This window comes from Schistocerca cancellata, chromosome 4, assembly GCF_023864275.1.
Source record: "Schistocerca cancellata isolate TAMUIC-IGC-003103 chromosome 4, iqSchCanc2.1, whole genome shotgun sequence".
NCBI classification, from domain to species: domain Eukaryota; kingdom Metazoa; phylum Arthropoda; class Insecta; order Orthoptera; family Acrididae; genus Schistocerca; species Schistocerca cancellata.
In genome coordinates, this window is record NC_064629.1 from 450,506,292 (window position 1) to 450,525,554 (window position 19,263).

Genomic DNA, 19,263 nt, shown 5'->3' on the forward strand with positions numbered 1-19,263 from the left:
TGGGGCTTCCCGACCATCAAGGCCACACGATCATTTCGTTTTTTTAAACTGTAATTTTAACCATTCAGAAATTATTTACAATGATTTTACTTCTCTCTTCGATTTTCAAATTGATTATATTTTACTGCACCCATTCACTCTCACTGTATCGGTAACCTAACATCTTTACCACTGCGACATCTTTGAAAATATTCTTTATGTTACTCATTTGATGCTGCGCCACGCTTTGTTTATGTTTGTCGTGTGTGCTGCCATTGAACATATAATTTTGTAGTTTAAATCGTTTTGCATTGAACTGTATAGCACTCACACAGTGCACGTCCAAAAATGTTTCAATTCTAAAGATTATAACGGAAAAATAGGGGGATTTCGTCACACAGAATTACACAACACGTAAGGTTTCGCCACACATGTTTACTAACAATAAAACCTTTTCATGAATGTTTTGATAGCGTTCAAAAGAACTAAATCTCTTAAAAAAATAAAAACTGTAATAGCCATCTGTTGACGGATTTGTAAGAAACCTGAAAACAGGCATGGTTTGCTTGAAATAAACCTTTTTAAACCATACTTGGGCTGGTGGCTGTTTGTAAATCTTTTGTAAGTGGTGACATCTGATGTGACCGAAGTTGAAATTTGTGTACAACCATTATCGCAGCCTTTGTTACATCGCGGAAACTATTATATTGGTAGATAGATTTGTAGCATTTTTGTTTTGCATGTTGGTATTCCGGTTGCTATAGGTTTATTTATAGATTGTCATTTTTTCATAGTTATATTGCGATTTGAGTTTACATATTGTCATTTCGTCGTTTGAAAATAGTGAGTGACGATGTGGACTCTAGAAAATGGAGTACCAAATGTTGTCCGTAAAGATCCGTGCTTTTATTTTGCTGTGAAAGCGTAGAAGACGGCCACAGAAAAAGCATTCACAGACTGACGTGTCGCCTTAGTGTCGACAATATTAAACTACCTGGAGAGCAGAAGAAGAAAGGCAGAGTGCCGATGGGAAAGACAACGGAACACGATGTTTCAAAGTATTATTATACGATAATGTGTAAAATACGGGAGGACGGGACGTGCTGGTATGCGCAGTTCGGCAATTTGCTCCAGTTCGGAAGAAGAAAAATGTTTTTCCCTAGTATTAGAGAATATCTCTAATACTGCACGGAATGTACTCTGTTATTTTTTTTATCAGATTCCAATTGCGTTCAGCACTACCACTCGAATTAGGAGCCTTCCCATTTATGAACAATGTTCATATACGATGTTCGCCGGCCGGTGTGGCCGAGCGGTTCTAGGTGCTCCAGTCTGGAACCGCGCGACCGCTACGGTCGCAGGTTCGAATCCTGCCTCGGTCATGAATGTGTGTGATGTCCTTAGGTTAGTTAGGTTTAAGTAGTTCTAAGTTATAGGGGACTGATGACCTCAGATGTTAAGTCCCATAGTGCTCAGAGCCATTTGAACCATTTGAACACGATGTGCTATCCTGTCACATCTGAGACAAACTTCTCATTCTGCAAGCACTTCCTCTCCTACTTTCCGAACTCCACACAGGTTTTCAATCATACCTTTCTGGACTGATGCCCATTTTACACTTTTCCTACAGCCGCCCAAAAGTCACTGAATTCACAGCATGGCGCCATGGCAACCTAATATTTATACGGATGCTGTTATGAACGTAGATGCACCTGTTTTCACATGCCTTTGAACACCGACCCTAATTTTTTGGCAGATATTGGAAAAGCCAGAGTAGTTTTGCATAACTTTTTGCGTGACATCCACAGCTATGAAACTTAAACTATCGATAAAAGGACTCGAACGTTTGTAAGGAGCTGGAGTTTCAGCAAATGACCTCCAATGTATCGCGGCTGTATACAGATCCTAATTTGGACCAACTAATCAGACTATTAGGCATAGCCGACTGCACGGCGAGCACAGCTCATATCAGGACAAATAAACTGACGGAACTGGAAAGTGTTATACCACGAGACACCAGTTTGATGTTTTTCGACCTTTGTGGAGATCCTTATCACATAACGGCTATTAAATCAGTCCATTTTCGATCCATTCGAAACTGATGTCGGTCATCATCAGTATGAGTGTGATTCCCATGGGCAGGAATGCATTTCTCTTCCTTTTGGCATGGAAGAAAAAGTGAGTGGTGTAGCGGGAGACGCAGCTAAGTAATGCAGAATATTTTGCACAATGATGAGAGCAGCTATTGCTTCGGCGTTAGTAGTTATGAATGATTTACGATTGCAGTATCCGTAAGAAGAGCGGCAATAGTCCGTGTATCGGGCAGCGACATACAGTATCAGCTCTGGGCATCGTCGTGTGGTGACCCTTGTGTTATATTGACTGTTAGCGCTGGTGTTTTTTAAACGAATAGTTGAACATCTAATGGCTGGCTATAAGATCCGCCAGTTCTGTGGTACACTGTTTTTCTGATTTTTTCATATACATTCAAACATGTTTCAGCGCCTTTGAGCCATCGTCAGTGGATATTTTTGATTGAATTTTTGATTGATTTGATTGACTGAATATTTTTGATTGAATTCTGTGAAATGTGAACATATTTTAAGGGATAACTATTCTACGAAAATTAGGCCTATAAACAGTTTTAACATTTGCTGTCGTTAGCTTAATTTTTTATATTATTATATTATGCAAGACCCTCTGTACATTATATGCAAGTACATAATCTTAATGGATGTTCGGTTGACGAGCTACCATATCACTTTATGTATAAATGTAATTATGGTGAGTGAAAATATTTATGTGAAAAAACAGTGTTCTGAGTAACAGGAGGACCTTATACTCAGCAATTTTATCTGCAAGCACGGCCACTCTAAGAGCAGCAAAACCAAATGATGAATCCACATCATCTTTGATGCCATTCTGTTTTCGTTGCTGTAAGTAGGAGGACATTAAAGTTAGACTAATGCTTGTAAATGCCTAAGTGATACTGGAATATGTGTTGTCTGGAACCGCGCGACCGCTACGGTCGCAGGTTCAAATCCTGCCTCAGGCATGGATGTGTGTGATGTCCTTAGGTTAGTTAGGTTTAAGTAGTTCTAACTTCTAGGGGACTGATGACCTTAGAAGTTAAGTCCCATAGTGCTCAGAGTCATTTGAACCATTTTGTTGTCATAATTGCGTTGAGTCTACATGACTACGTATAAGGCACTATGATAGCTGAACTCTTAGCTGAAAACCTAAATCTGCAATAAAAAGTCGGATGATATTACGAACGATACTGACCTTCTTTCTATCTTTCCCAGAACTGCTTCAAATTTACAAACTGAATGTAAAAACGTCACGTATCGGCCTGATACAAGTACAGAAAATTATGTTTCGTTGAAGGAGGTCTTGAAGCATTTTGTTCATCTGTTGGTGCTTCTGTTGAGAAGTTCCAGCTTAAAAAAACAATTAACTTTTCTTTTAGATGGAAGTACAACGCACAATCGTAGTTTTGAATAATTCTTCGTTGCTGTGATGGTGAAGATATGGAATAAATCTTAAAAGAGTCCAGTACACTCCGTGCTTTTGGTATTGAATTGTCTTGTTTGAATTTCAAAGTACCGATCTTAGGCACTGAAAGGAAAAGATAAAAATTCTAAGCAAAATTCTGACCGTAGGACTGTGGAATGCAGTAAGTCACGCGCTGAATTACAGAGTCAGTGAATAAAAGAAAGGCTCCATTGTAAGAACAGTCTTCTATGAACAACTGTGGCACATATAGGATCAACTATAATAACTGTGCCACTACCTACACAGCCAGCTCTAAGTTAAAGGAATGTCGGTGAAGGTGTAAACTTCTGAAAAACTAATGCCGCATTTGTACTGTACTTTCTGGAAGTCATCTGAAAAAATATATGTTATAGATGACAAAACCTCATTGGACTATAAATTCTGAAAACAAAGGAACATCAAAGGGACTCCGCTAGACTAATTTTAAATGACCAGATCGAATTTAGGTAGCTTCTGCTCTTGAATTTTGCTACTTACTGGCTGTTACAGCCAGTTTATTCTTCAACTACCAAATTTCTTATATCCTCCCCATCAATGGACGAAGACTCGTCGGTGGAGAAGCGGCGATAAACAGCAGCAAGTGAGCCCCGGCAACGCAAGTCGGCCACCTGTGGTACTGTCTGCCTCTACATCTACATGACTACTCTGCAGTTAACACTTAAGTGCCTGGCAGAAGGCTCATCGAACCACCTTCAGACGATTTTTCTATATTTACACTCTCTAACAATGCACAGGAATACTTCTTTCTTTCCCTGTGAGCTCTGATCTCTCTTGATTTATTGCAGTAATTATTCCTCCCTATGTAGACTGGCATCAACAAAATATTTTCGCATTCGGAGAAGAAATTTAATGACTAAAATTTCGTGAAAAGATTTCGCAACAACAAAAAACGCCTTCGTTTTTATGACTACCACCTCAACTCGTGTATCATGTCCATGACACTTCCTCCCCTATTTTGCGATAACATGAAACAAGCTGCCCTGTTTTGGACCTTTCCAATGTCCTCTATCAAGCCTGTCTGATAGGGATCCCATTCCGGTCAGCGGTAGTCCGGAAGAGGACAAACAAGAGCGATGTAGGCAGTCTTGTCAGTTGATCTCTTGCGTATTTCACGTGTTTTGCCAATAAAACGCAGTCTCTTGTTCACCTTGCCCACAGAATTATGTATGTGATCATTCCAACTTTAGTTTTTTGTAATTTTAATCCGTAGGTATTTTGTTGGACTGCCAGCCTTTATACTTGTGTTGTAAGGTGTCAAACAAATAACACACCTTACACTGAATTCCTGAAACAATTCTGGTTAACTCGATATGTCACACTACATAGTTAAATGAAACTGTGCGAATTTTATTAATATGCAGATCTAATAAATACGCCAGCATTTCGTGAACATAAAACACACACACTAGTACGAGGGCAGTTCAATAAGTAATGCAACACATTTTTTTTCTCGGCCAATTTTGGTTGAAAAAACCGGAAATTTCTTGTGGAATATTTTCAAATATTCCCGCTTCGTCTCGTATAGTTTCATTGACTTCCGACAGGTGGCAGCGCTGTACGGAGCTGTTAAAATGGCGTCTGTAACGGATGTGCGTAGCAAACAACGGGCAGTGATCGAGTTTCTTTTGGCGGAAAACCAGGGCATCTCAGATATTCATAGGCGCTTGCAGAATGTCTACGATGATCTGGCAGTGGACAAAAGCACGGTGAGTCGTTGGGCAAAGCGTGTGTCGTCATCGCCGCAAGGTCAAGCAAGACTGTCTGATCTCCCGCGTGCGGGCCGTGCCGTGCACAGCTGTGACACCTGCAATGGCGGAGCGTGCGAACACACTCGTTCGAGATGATCGACGGATCACCATCAAACAACTCAGTGCTTAACTTGACATCTCTGTTGGTAGTGCTGTCACAATTGTTCACCAGTTGGGATATTCAAAGGTTTGTTCCCGCTGGGTCCCTCGTTGTCTAACCGAACACCATAAAGAGCAAAGGAGAACCATCTGTGCGGAATTGCTTGCTCGTCATGTGGCTGAGGGTGACAATTTCTTGTCAAAGATTGTTACAGGCGATGAAACATGGGTTCATAACTTCGAACCTGAAACAGAACTACGCGGATGATGAAGAAGTTATTGATGCAGTACGACGTTGGCTCCGACATCGACCAGTGGAATGGTACCGTGCAGGCATACAGGCCCTCATTTCAAGGTGGCGTAAGGCCGTAGCATTGAATGGAGATTACGTTGAAAATAGTGTTGCGTAGCTAAAAGATTGGGGAATAACCTGGTGTATTTCAATGCTGAATAAAACAACCCCTGTTTCAGAAAAAAAAAATGTGTTGCATTACTTATTGAACTGCCCTCGTAATTGCACGCAAGTAATTTCTGCGACCGGAGCTACAAGACGCAGTTCTCAGGCAAGGAGAATTTTATGATGGCGGGCCCGTCCCGCGTGGTTGAAACCCTCGCCACGGGACACCTAGCGGTCACAATGAGACGCTGGCGCCACTGCATAGGCTATTGTCAAAAACTCTCCCTTCTCCCTGCTTTTAATGACGACCTTTCGGAGAGTCTTTCTGCAGGAACATGGCGGGAGATGCCAGATAAACGTCCGGAGAAACCAAACTCAAAACATTGGTGGCTGTATTAAAAACTCGCATGAAAGAAAAAACTGTTCATCTCAGTATTACGTTGCAGAAGTTAAACTCTGTCATACGAAAGAAACGATGCCTGTGATAGGCTACAAAACCTCTAGTGGGTGGAGTTATAATACGTATGAATGCTCTGATCGGCCAGAAAGAAAAACACGTGTCCACCAGCTTTGATACAGGCAAGTTGCAGGTAGAGTAATTCGCTGCTTCTCTTGCAGAAAATTGTCGAGTGTTTGGCTCAAAGGCGACTCGCGCAGCACTGAGACGATTACGAGAGTCATTATGTGAACACTTATTCACAGGCTCGTCTTAACTTGTAAGGAGTTAAACTGCAAAGTCTCCTAGTATGCAGAACCGCATCAAACACTGACAGTTAACGCTTGTGAGCGATTTGAGGGCAATGACGTACGCGCCATTCTAGCCAAACAGCGTGTACCATGCCAGTTAGCTAGGGAACAACTAGGAGCCTCAGCTTCACTGAAGACGTGGGAAATGTATGCGACTGGTGTTTAACAGTCGAGAGAAATAGAACAAATTCTCAGGTTCACAGCTCACGCCGCCGCCGATGCAAGGTAAACACATGCAAGGTAAACACACACGCGCTCACCCTACGCCGGCAAGTAATATTCAATTCACACTCAGAGCAGCGGTCATCTCCATCTCTCCTAATTTTTCGGAGATTTAACCATGACCTGTAGTTTAACATATTCATGATTGTCAGGCTTAATTGAAGCAGAAACATCAAATGCCCGATCTGACGAAAAGGATTGATCAACCACTGTAGAGTTATGGAATTGTTTCAATTGTGTACTTTTTGATTGGTCTTTACCGACTCCCATACAATTTTGGGTATTTTCATTGTGCAGTTTAGCCTAATTGATATCTCTGGCCACAATAGCATTTAATTTTTTTGTATTTTTATCGACCCTCCCACAAATAGTCATCAACCATCTTACCATTAAACCTTATAATAGTTAGGAACTTCGCTTCACAGTTGTAATCACCCAGTATCAATATTTTACCATTCTGTACGTAATTTTGCTAAATTGCTATGTCATGAAGTCATACTTAGAGTAAAAATTAACCTTAATAACAAAAATCTAAGATTTTCATTTTTGCTAACATATAGTTATGCCTGATCCCACACACTAATTTCTCTTACCTACAACTTTTCTTTTACACAAAGTGTAGTGGAACTGACCTTGAGATCATAGTCTGATACGTCACTGTCCATACTGCTGCACTCTTCTGAACTCTGCATGTGTGGGACGGTGTCTTCCTACTTTGCAGGCTGTAGGTTCATCACCAAATTCCTAAAACACTCACAGAGCGTCCTTGCGCAACTGTGGTAGGAGATATATCAGAACCAGTCTCACATACGTTAGAGCGTGATTTATCTTATACCCAAAATTTAACGGATTCAGTTTAGTACACAACTGGATAATGTCAAACGTATTACTTAGATTCGTTTTTCACTTTTTGCACCATGCAGATAACTTATCTAAATGATTTTGCAATTCGTTTTGATCTTCTGTTGACTTTATTAGATGATAAATGACCACTTGCAAATAATCTAAGAGGTCATCTCGAATTGTCTCCTAAATCGTTTATACAGATTCGGAATGGCAGAGGCCTATAGCAGGTCCTTGGGGAACCCAATATATCATTATTTTTTACTTGATGACTTTCCGTCAGTTACTACGAACATTTACCGTTCTGACAGGTAAATCGCTAATCCAATCGTGTACGTGAGACAATACTCCATAGGTACGCAATTTGATTAGAAGACACTTGTGAGGAACGGTGTCAAAGGCCTTTTGGAAATCTAGAAATACAGAGTCAATGAGAGATTCCCTGTCGAAAGTACTCTCTACTTCGTGTGAATAAAGAACGACACCTTCTGAAACCGAGCTAATTATGTGTCAATAGATCGTTTCCTTCGAGGTAATTCATAACGTTCCAACGCAATATATCTTCCAAAATCCTACTGTAAATCGACATCAATGATATGAGTCTGTAATCAGTGAAATACTCCTATTTCCTTTCTTGAGGATTGCTGTGATTTGTGCTACTTTCCAGTCTTTAGATACGAATCTTTCGTCGAGCGAGAGACTATTTGTGACTGCTAAGCATGGAGCTATTGTATCTGCGTACTCTGAAATGAACGTAACTGGCTTACAATCTGGCCTGGAAGACTTGCCTTTATTAAGTGATTTAAGCTGCTTCGCTACACCGCGGATATTTACTTCTAAATTAGTCATGTTCGCAACTTCGTCTTCTTTGGCGGAGGAATTTCGGAAACAGTGTTTAGTAACACCGCTTTAGTGGAACTGTAATCGGAATTCTGGAGATGGCTGTATAACCGGCCGCAGAGTAGCAAAAGTAAGTTCTCTTCGGGCAAGCAGAACATCGCCAGCAACTTCAAACCATTGTCCTCTGACTGCCTATGCCTCTGGACTTCCTCCGCTCACTGGGATCTGAATGCTGGGCTTTCACTCTGTCAGCGGTGCTCGACTACTAGTCATAAACTTATAAACATTTCCTCTGGTTATTTATGCTACCGTGGTCTATGTCTTGTGGAACATACTGAACTTGCTCATATTATTATCGAGTGTCATTGATTGCATCCTGAGACAGACGCTGAACTTCGTTAACTTCAAGCGTCAGTTCGTGATATACTAATTCTGGCCATGTACAAGGATCTCGAGAATGCAGTTTTGATAATGTCTGATGATCAGTAAATACTGTAACTACCGTGAGGGTGTTACTTTACAGTTGTAGGTTACGACAACATTTTATTTTAGTCTTGTTTCAGTATTTGCAGTAATTCTTCTCCCGCTGCAGATGAGTAATGAAAACGTTTAAGATTATCTCTGCTATATGTGATGCATCTTTGCTCTACTACATACTAGATTACTGAATTAACATTTTTGCTTGTCGTCCAACAAGAACTAATAATTGGAAATATAAATCGTCCGGATGTAAAAGTTCTATCGAACATTAGGTTGAAGCGTAATTATAGAATATTTTGTTATAATGCATATAATCTGTCTCCTCCCTGTGTTCGCGACATCGACACATGCCTGTCATTCTGAAAGTAGCGTTGGTTGTGTGTGCCGCAGTGAATCAATGCTCTATATAGGGAAAATATGGCCATTCTTATACAGTCCGCTTGTCGCCGTCCGCGGTTTGTGATTGGCGGTGGTCACGTTCCTACACACTTGCCACGATAATGGGCCCTCCTGTTATCTTTGTGGCAAGGAATGTGTTACGTTTCCGGAAATTTAGTGAAATAAGGGCACAGTGCTGTGCTTTAGGCAGCACTTTTCGAGTGCAGAAGAAAAAAAATGTCTAGGAGTTCTGTTGAAGGGACAAACGCAAAGAGCTGTTTGAAACACTCAAGAGAAGATAATATGTATATGAGCCAACACAACTAATTATCGTTTCATATCGTAGTTAATGTTAAGTTTTTGAAGACTGCATCATTTTCGCAATGGTTTACTTACATTTGGCGTATCGTTATAGCAAACGAAATAAAAGGAGATATGAAAAGCATAAGAGACGTGCAAATATAATCGGAAAAGTAGAGTCGATTTTTTTAATACTCGGTTTTGTAGATATTTTTTAATGTAACACTAAGCAGTTTCAAACTAAATAATAGAGGAATAGGTATCATTCGAGCCACGAAATGGCGAAATCCACTGACATAAGCGATTTTGACAAAGGTAAATTTTATAAGGATCAGCATCTGGAAATGAGCATCTCGAAATTGGCGAAGCTGATCGGTTCTTTGCATGCTGCTGTCGTGAGTATCTATGTAATATGGACGAAGTACTTCGCAACTTGGATTTCCATACCTCATCACAGAACGAACATGTCCGGTTCTGTAATGCAGGATAGGCGGCTATCTGTGGGACATCTGACAATGCTCGTGCAGGTACATGTGTTTCAGAGCACGCTGATAAGTGCACACTGTTGAACATGGGACCAGTAAGCCATCTGGAAGCCAAGTGCCTGCGTCCCTACGTTATGCTCATCGCATATGTAGAAACGTATGCTCTTTGGACTGTTCGCAGTTTACTGGCGACCAAATGCCAAACTAAGCAAAGTGTATCAATACCTACTGAGGACACCAGCAATTCACTGGTTACGAAACGACAGAACCTGCAAACAGAAACTGGGTGAAAAATAAGTGTTTGATATCTTTGGGGTGAACTGTATGTCTATCTTTTTCTCCCAGTCTGATAATAGGAGAATGGTCATACAATACAACATTTGTACTATAAGCGAACTGTTCTCTAAGGCTGATGAATCGCAAACACTCAACAATATCGAGGTGTGAAATATGAAATAGAACGACAGCATCTAAAATGAGGAAATTATTAGCAAGACATTTGGTCTATTGTTAAAAAAAAAAGGTAAATGGTACAATGGTACCAAATTTTTCCTGCAGCCCATGAAAGGTAATATTGTCAACCCACGAAAACTTGTAAAGGGTGAACACCTGAAAACGTAGTGACAGAGTGCCTCTATGAAATGCTCCAGCTGATGCAGAGATAGATTTTTTTAAAGGCCATAGTTTTCCTGATATGATATGTGAGAGAGAAGCACGAGCTATTCTGAACACTCATACATGTATTCCAGAAGAGAGCTACAGAAGTATCTTAATCTCGAGAGAGGAAGAGATCGTGAGGCTCGATAATGACTAAAAGTACTCCATCATTATAGACCCAGCATCAGAAGAAACAACGCAAGAAAATTATGGCTGACGTCGGCACTAGGCACGGGACGTACGATATTTCCTGGATGTGCCAGGAATCTCGACTCCCGATTTCAGTACCTCATTACAGAGTGTGGAGGTCACGAGCGTGCCCATATCCTAACGCAGGATTTGCGGCGGTTTGTAGCACATCCGACGACAGAGTACAATGCTCGTGCAGGTACAAGTGTTTCAGAGCACACTGTTCAGCGAGCATTGTTGATCGTACGACTCTGTAGCAGACGATCCGCACCTGTTCCCAGGTTGAGCCAACGACGTCACCAGGCGAAGTGGCACAGTCGTTAGCACACTGGAATCGTATGTAGGGGCCGACGGTTCTAATCTCAGGCTGGCCATCCAGAGTTAGGTTTTCATCTACATCTACATCTACATTTATACTCCGCAAGCCACCCAACGGTGTGTGGCGGAGGGCACTTTACGTACCACTGTCATTACCTCCCTTTCCTGTTCCAGTCGCGTATGGTTCGCGGGAAGAACGACTGTCTGAAAGCCTCCGTGCGCGCTCTAATCTCTCTAATTTTCCATTCGTGATTTCCTCAGGAGGTATAAGTAGGGGGAAGCAATATATTCGATACCTCATCCAGAAACGCACCCTCTCGAAACATGGCGAGCAAGCTACACCGCGATGCAGAGCGCCTCTCTTGCAGAGTCTGCCACTTGAGTTTGTTAAACATCTCCGTAATGCTATCACGGTTACCAAATAACCCTGAGACGAAACGCGCCGCTCTTCTTTGGATCTTCTCTATCTCCTCCGTCAACCCGATCTGGTACGGAACCCACACTGATGCGCAATACTCAAGTATAGGTCGAACGAGTGTTTTGTAAGCCACCTCCTTTGTTGATGGACTACATTTTCTAAGGACTCTCCCAATGAATCTCAACCTGGTACCCGCCTTAGCAACAATTAATTTTATGTGATCATTCCACTTCAAATCGTTCCGCACGCATACTCCCAGATATTTTACAGAAGTACCTGCTGCCAGTGTTTGTTCCACTATCATATAATCATACAATAAAGGATCCTTCTTTCTATGTATTCGCAATACATTACATTTGTCTATGTTAAGGGTCAGTTGCCACTCCCTGCACCAAGTGCCTATCCGCTGCAGATCTTCCTGCATTTCGCTACAAGTTTCTAATGTTGCAACTTCTCTGTATACTACAGCATCATCCGCGAAAAGCCGCATGGAACTTCCGACACTATCTACTAGGTCATTTACATATATCGTGAAAAGCAATGGTCCCATAACACTCCCCTGTGGCACGCCAGAGGTTACTTTAACGTCTGTAGACGTCTCTCCATTGATAACAACATGCTGTGTTCTGTTTGCTAAAAACTCTTCAATCCAGCCACACAGCTGGTCTGATATTCCGTAGGCTCGTACTTTGTTTATCAGGCGACAGTGCGGAACTGTATCGAACGCCTTCCGGAAGTCAAGGAAAATAGCATCTACCTGGGAGCCTGTATCTAATATTTTCTGGGTCTCATGAACAAATAAAGCGAGTTGGGTCTCACAGGATCGCTGTTTCCGGAATCCATGTTGATTCCTACATAGTAGATTCTGGGTTTCCAAAAACGACATGATACTCGAGCAAAAAACATGTTCTAAAATTCTACAACAGATCGACGTCAGAGATATAGGTCTATAGTTTTGCGCATCTGCTCGAAGACCCTTCTTGAAGACTGGGACTACCTGTGCTCTTTTCCAATCATTTGGAACCTTCCGTTCCTCTAGAGACTTGCGGTACACGGCTGTTAGAAGGGGGGCAAGTTCTTTCGCGTACTCTGTGTAGAATCGAATTGGTATCCCGTCAGGTCCAGTGGACTTGCCTCTGTTGAGTGATTCCAGTTGCTTTTCTATTCCTTGGACACTTATTTCGATGTCAGCCATTTTTTCGTTTGTGCGAGGATTTAGAGAAGGAACTGCAGTGCGGTCTTCCTCTGTGAAACAGCTTTGGAAAAAGGTGTTTAGTATTTCAGCTTTACGCGTGTCATCCTCTGTTTCAATGCCTTCATCATGCTGTTTTGAGCCACTTACTGATTTAACGTAAGACCAGAACTTCCTAGGATTTTCTGTCAAGTCGGTACATAGAATTTGACTTTCGAATTCACTGAACGCTTCACGCATAGCCCTCCTTACGCTAACTTTGACATCGTTTAGCTTCTGTTTGTCTGAGAGGTTTTGGCTGCGTTTAAACTTGGAGTGAAGCTCTCTTTGCTTTCGCAGTAATTTCCTAACTTTGTTGTTGTACCACGGTGGGTTTTTCCCGTCCCTCACAGTTTTACTCGGCACGTACCTGTCTAAAACGCATTTTACGATTGCCATGAACTTTTTCCATAAACACTCAACATTGTCGGTGTCGGAACAGAAATGTTCGTTTTGATCTGTTAGGTAGTCTGAAATCTGCCTTCTATTACTCTTGCTGAACAGATAAACCTTCCTCCCTTTTTTTATATTCCTATTAACTTCCATATTCAGGGATGCTGCAACGGCCTTATAATCACTGATTCCCTGTTCTGCACATACAGAGTCGAAAAGTTCGGGTCTGTTTGTTATCAGTAGGTCCAAGATGTTATCTCCACGAGTCGGTTCTCTGTTTAATTGCTCGAGGTAATTTTCGGATAGTGCACTCAGTATAATGTCACTCGATGCTCTGTCCCTACCACCCGTCCTAAACATCTGAGTGTCCCAGTTTATATCTGGTAAATTGAAATCTCCACCTAAGACTATAACATGCTGAGAAAATTTATTCCAAATTTTCTCTCAGTTGTTCTGCCACTAATGCTGCTGAGTCGGGAGGTCGGTAAAAGGAGCCAATTATTAACCTAGCTCGGTTGTTGAGTGTAACCTCCACCCATAATAATTCACAGGAACTATCCGCTTCTACTTCACTACAGGATAAACTACTACTAACAGCGACGAACACTCCACCACTGGTTGCATGCAATCTATCCTTTCTAAACACCGTCTGTACCTTTGTAAAAATTTCGGCAGAATTTATCTCTGGCTTCAGCCAGCTTTCTGTACCTATAACGATTTCAGCTTCGGTGCTTTCTATCAGCGCTTGAAGTTCCGGTACTTTACCAACGCAGCTTCGACAGTTTACAATTACAATACCGATTGCTGCTTGGTCCCTGCATGTCCTGACTTTGCCCCGCACCCGTTGAGGCTGTTGCCCTTTCTGTACTTGCCCAAGGCCATCTAACCTAAAAAACCGCCCAGCCCACGCCACACAACCCCTGCTACCCGTGTAGCCGCTTGTTGCGTGTAGTGGACTCCTGACCTATCCAGCGGAACCCGAAACTCCACCACCCTATGGCGCAAGTCGAGGAATCTGCAGCCCACACGGTCGCAGAACCGTCTCAGCCTCTGATTCAGACCCTCCACTCGGCTCTGTACCAAAGGTCCGCAGTCAGTCCTGTCGACGATGCTGCAGATGGTGAGCTCTGCTTTCATCCCGCTAGCGAGACTGGCAGTCTTCACCAAATCAGATAGCCGCCGGAAGCCAGAGAGGATTTCCTCCGATCCATAGCGACACACATCATTGGTGCCGACATGAGCGACCACCTGCAGATGGGTGCACCCTGTACCCTTCATGGCATGCGGAAGGACCCTTTCTACATCTGGAATGACTCGCCCCGGTATGCACACGGAGTGCACATTGGTTTTCTTCCCCTATCCTGCTGCCATATCTCTAAGGGGCCCCATTATGCGCCTGACGTTGGAGCTCCCAACTACCAGTAAGCCCACACTCTGCGACCGCCCAGATCTTGCTGACTGAGGGGCAACCTCTGGAACAGGACATGCAGCCATGTCAGGCCAAAGATCAGTATCAGCCTGAGACAGAGCCTGAAACTGGTTTGTCAGACAAACTGGAGAGGCCTTCCGTTCAGCCCTCCGGAATGTCTTTCGCCCCCTGCCACACCTTTAGATGACCTCCCACTCTACCACAGGTGAGGGGTCAGCCTCAATGCGGGCAGTATCCCGGGCAACCACAGTCGTAGTCCGATCGGGGAATGCGTGGGACGAGCTGGCCGTCCCCGACAAACCCCCATCCGGACCCCCACAGTGATGCCCATTGGCAACAGCCTCAAGCTGTGTGACCGAAGCCAACACTGCCTGAAGCTGGGAGCGAAGGGATGCCAACTCAGCCTGCATCCGAACATAGCAGTTGCAGTCCCTATCCATGCTAAAAACTGTTCTGCAAAGAACGTCTGAACTAATCTACAGAGAGCGCAAACAAATCGACACAAAATTTAAACGGTTATTAAAATACAAGATTGCCTAGTAAATGCAGTAATGCTGCTACTTACGCACTGCTGACACACTGCTCGGCGGCGGAAGGAGACTATGCGATTTTACACTATTCGGGTACTAAAACGCGATGCTACAACTCTCAAATACTATAATACGCCCGAAATTTATGAATTAAACAATGCAAGTACCAAAAACACGCAAAGAAATTAAGAATTAAACTATGTCACAAATGAGTGAGCTAGGAGTATACGACTTGTTGCTGCAGCTGCTTATCCAACAGCGGCAGGGATTTCCCTAAATCGCTTTAGGAAAATGGCGGACTGGTCGTTTCAAGAGGGTGTGGCTGATTTTTTTCTCCATCCTAATGCGAGCTTGTGTTTTGTCTCTAATGACTTCGATATCGACGGGACGTTAACTCTTATTTTCCTTTCTTTTTCAGCGACGTCGTCAACTGCGATTTCAGTGGGTATGGGATGACTGAGATTTGCCGGCCGAAGTGGCCGAGCGGTTCTAGGCGCTACAGTCTGGAACCGCGCGACCGCTACGGTCGCAGGTTCGAATCCTGCCTCGCGCATGGATGTGTGTGATGTCCTTAGGTTAGTTAGGTTTAAGTAGTTCTAAGTTCTAGGGGACTGATGACCTCAGAAGTTAAGTCCCATAGTGCTCAGAGCCATTCGAACCATTTTTTTGATTGAGATTTGACCGGAGATCAACGAAAACAAGCCGCCTGGTCGGATGAATCACGTTTCTTGTTACGACACGTTGATGCTCGCGTCCGGACATACCACCAACCAAGACAACGTCTACTCGAAATATACATCGCGCCACGGAAGCAGGGCTGTGGGAGCAGTATTACGCTATAGGCGACATTCACCTGAAGTTCCATAGGGCCGGTGCTAGCAATCGAAGGTTCCATGACAGTCGTGGACTATGTGATCATTGTTGTGGACCACATGCATCCTTCCACGGTTGATGTCCTCAATGGCGATGGCATCTTCCAGCAAAAACAACTCTCCATGTCACAACACCAGAATCATGCCACAGCGGTTTGAGGACCACAACAGTGATTTCATCTAGATGTCTTGGCCACCAAACACACCTGATCTGAGCCAGATGGAACACATCTGAGACACTATTGGGCGGCAGCTCCGTGCCCACTAACCATTGGTCAGAATTTACGGAAATTTAGTGACCTGCGGGTAGACATCTGGGGCTGCCATATATCTCTGGAAACCTACCAAGAACTTGTCACGCAGAACCGCTGTACTGCGTTATAAAGGTGGACCAACACTTTGTTAAGCAGGTGGCGATAATGTGTTGGCTCATCAGTGATTTTTTGTCACATAATGTTCGTTATTGCCCATGAAACATAACGAAAGTTAAATGTTATGCTGTTTGGGTAGGTGCACATCTTTTTAAAGAGCACGTGTTTCCAAATACTGTAAAATGTAAAGGTCGTAACTTCTAAGGAGCATTGACCCTTACAGCATAATTGCAGTTTTATGTTATAATTTAATAGTTTGTGTTGAACAGGATGGTTATGTCTAATGCCAGGGTCGACAACGGCATGCCAAACTTCACACGTGCAGCGTGTGCGGACCGCGTGCTTGCCAAGGCACGGCCTGTCATTCGGCTTTGCTTGATCTTTCTCGGAAGTACCCGGAACAGCGCGACGTTTCATTTAGCATTACGGTGCGGCATTTTTCGTCGGCGCAACTATCTGAGTCCGGCAGAATCGTAGAGTAAGCGCTGTTTACCCTCCTCTTTTCTTTCGTGGTGTGAAGGACGTTCGCATGTGCAGCGGCTGTTTGCGCAAAAAGAGGAAGCCTAGCGATCTATCGTCACAATCCTTTAAAATGAATGGGAATGACAAAAGAGGGGGAGGAGAAATCTCAATTAGCATCAGCGAGAGATACTGCTTATTTGCTGTGAAACAACATCACAGAACAGTGCAGAAAAAATTTAAACATTTAGATGACAATGACAGAGCAAAAAATTACAGCGATCGACAGACGGGAATCGCTGTTCTGCGCCTCCAGAAGCACTTTGTGCTAAATTTGCAGGCATGGAGCACTTGAAGAAACTGATGGGGCGAATAGTAAAATTTCTGAAGCCGCAACCATTATTCCATTGTCAGCTGCATCAGTTTTCGATAGAAGTGAAAGAAGAGTATGAATACTTCATTTATTACGGGAAAGTACGTTGGTTAAGTCAAGAGTCATGCCTGGAACGATTTTTCGATTTAAAACCCACTATTGGTGGTATAAGGAGTGCAGGAACGAAAATTAAAACATCTGGAATGGATTGCAGACTTTGCATTTTAAGTGGAGTTGACTGCACGCTGTCCACAGTAAGACATTACAACGTAACTTCTATCTGATTTGATGGGAATGCAGTTAAAAAGAAAATCGCGCTGTAGGAGGGACACGTCCTGACAAAGACAGTCCACTTCCATAAACTCAATCGTGTTAACGAAAGAGCAAGGTTTGAAGAATTCAAATGGCTCTGAGCACCATGGGACTTAACATCTGAGGTCATCAGTCGCCTAGAACTTGGAACTACTTAAACCTAACTAACCTAAGGACATCTGTAAGTAGTAGTGATGGGCTAAACTGCGATTTTCCGATATCAGTGATTTCTGTGAATGCTACTTTTCAGTATCTGTTATTCTTAACTGTGATTTGTCGCAGTTAAGAGTCGCAGTTAAGGAACATAGGTCGTGTATCCCTCCGCCACTGCTATTTCTGCGATTTCTGCTACTTCCGCGATTTCTGCTACTTCTGCAATTTCTGCGATTTCTATGACTTCTGCTACTTCTGCGATTTCTGCGACTTCTGCGATTTCTGCTACTTCTGCGATTTCTGTGACTTCTGATACTTCTGCGATATCTGTGACTTCTGCTACTTCTGCGATTTCTGTGACTCCTGCGATTTCTGTGACTTACCACCGTAAGAAAAAGTTACATCTGTCCACACTGAAAATTGCATCTCAACAAACCTGTCATTGGTAAGCATGTTTTACGTTTTTTCTTCCGTTGGCTTTAATTTTGTATTAAGGAAACAACTGTGAAAATATTAATAGTGTAAGTAATATGTAAGTAGCCGTACAGTACCGTAATAGTTCGTGTTTAGAAAATGAATTCTAACATATTGTTATGTTCACAGGTACCTGAACTACATTTCAGTCACTCAGTAAAGTGATAACTCAAAATCATTGTCAACAGATCTGAAGAAATTGCCACTGCGTCTTTAGACCGTTTTCGTCAGACGAGAGGTTAGTTTCTCAGCGTTTCGATGGACTTAATTACTTCAGTGAGATCATTCCTGCAAATGTGATATTCGTTATAGCAAATATTAGCAATCTACTCTGTCAATTATATTGCTAGTAATTAGTGACAGCAAAAATTGTTTAATAATCCTTGTGTTTTTGCAGACGCAGTTCTGACTCTGATTACTGGTTGCTGTACGTATCTATCCACATCAAAGCTGTTGAGAGAGACTCGTGAAGATTCAAGACAGCTCTTAGAGGATTTGCAGTTTAAAAGTGAAATAATTGTGAAATAAGTGTGTGAGTGATTAAACTGTGTTTTATTGAAGTTGTTGTGCTATTTTAAAGGAATAATAAATGTTAAATACAGTGAGTGAATAATAAAAATCTCATTTTCCACATGTTAAGCCGTCCAATACCCGTAATTTTCCGCCACTTACTTATTGGTAAACACTTGTTGGATAGCGACGTGCCCCCCCCCCCCTTTCTCCACAATCTTGGTGTGACACTGACCTGTAACATATCCCGTCTACAATATGCATTTTGAGGCTGTTGATATGAAGGTGGGAAGTACAGATCTTCCAGTTTAATCAGGAATAGCTTAAGTGCATTACTTGAAAGTAACACAGGAAAAGTTTACTTATGTAGGTGGTAGTAGTGTCGGCAAAAAGTTCTTGTGTGTGAAGTTGCCATGTAGAACACCAGGTGTAAAACTTTTCTCCCGAGTCTTAAACTGTGTCGGAACAAAAGTGAGGCATTCATATGACTCAATAATACTG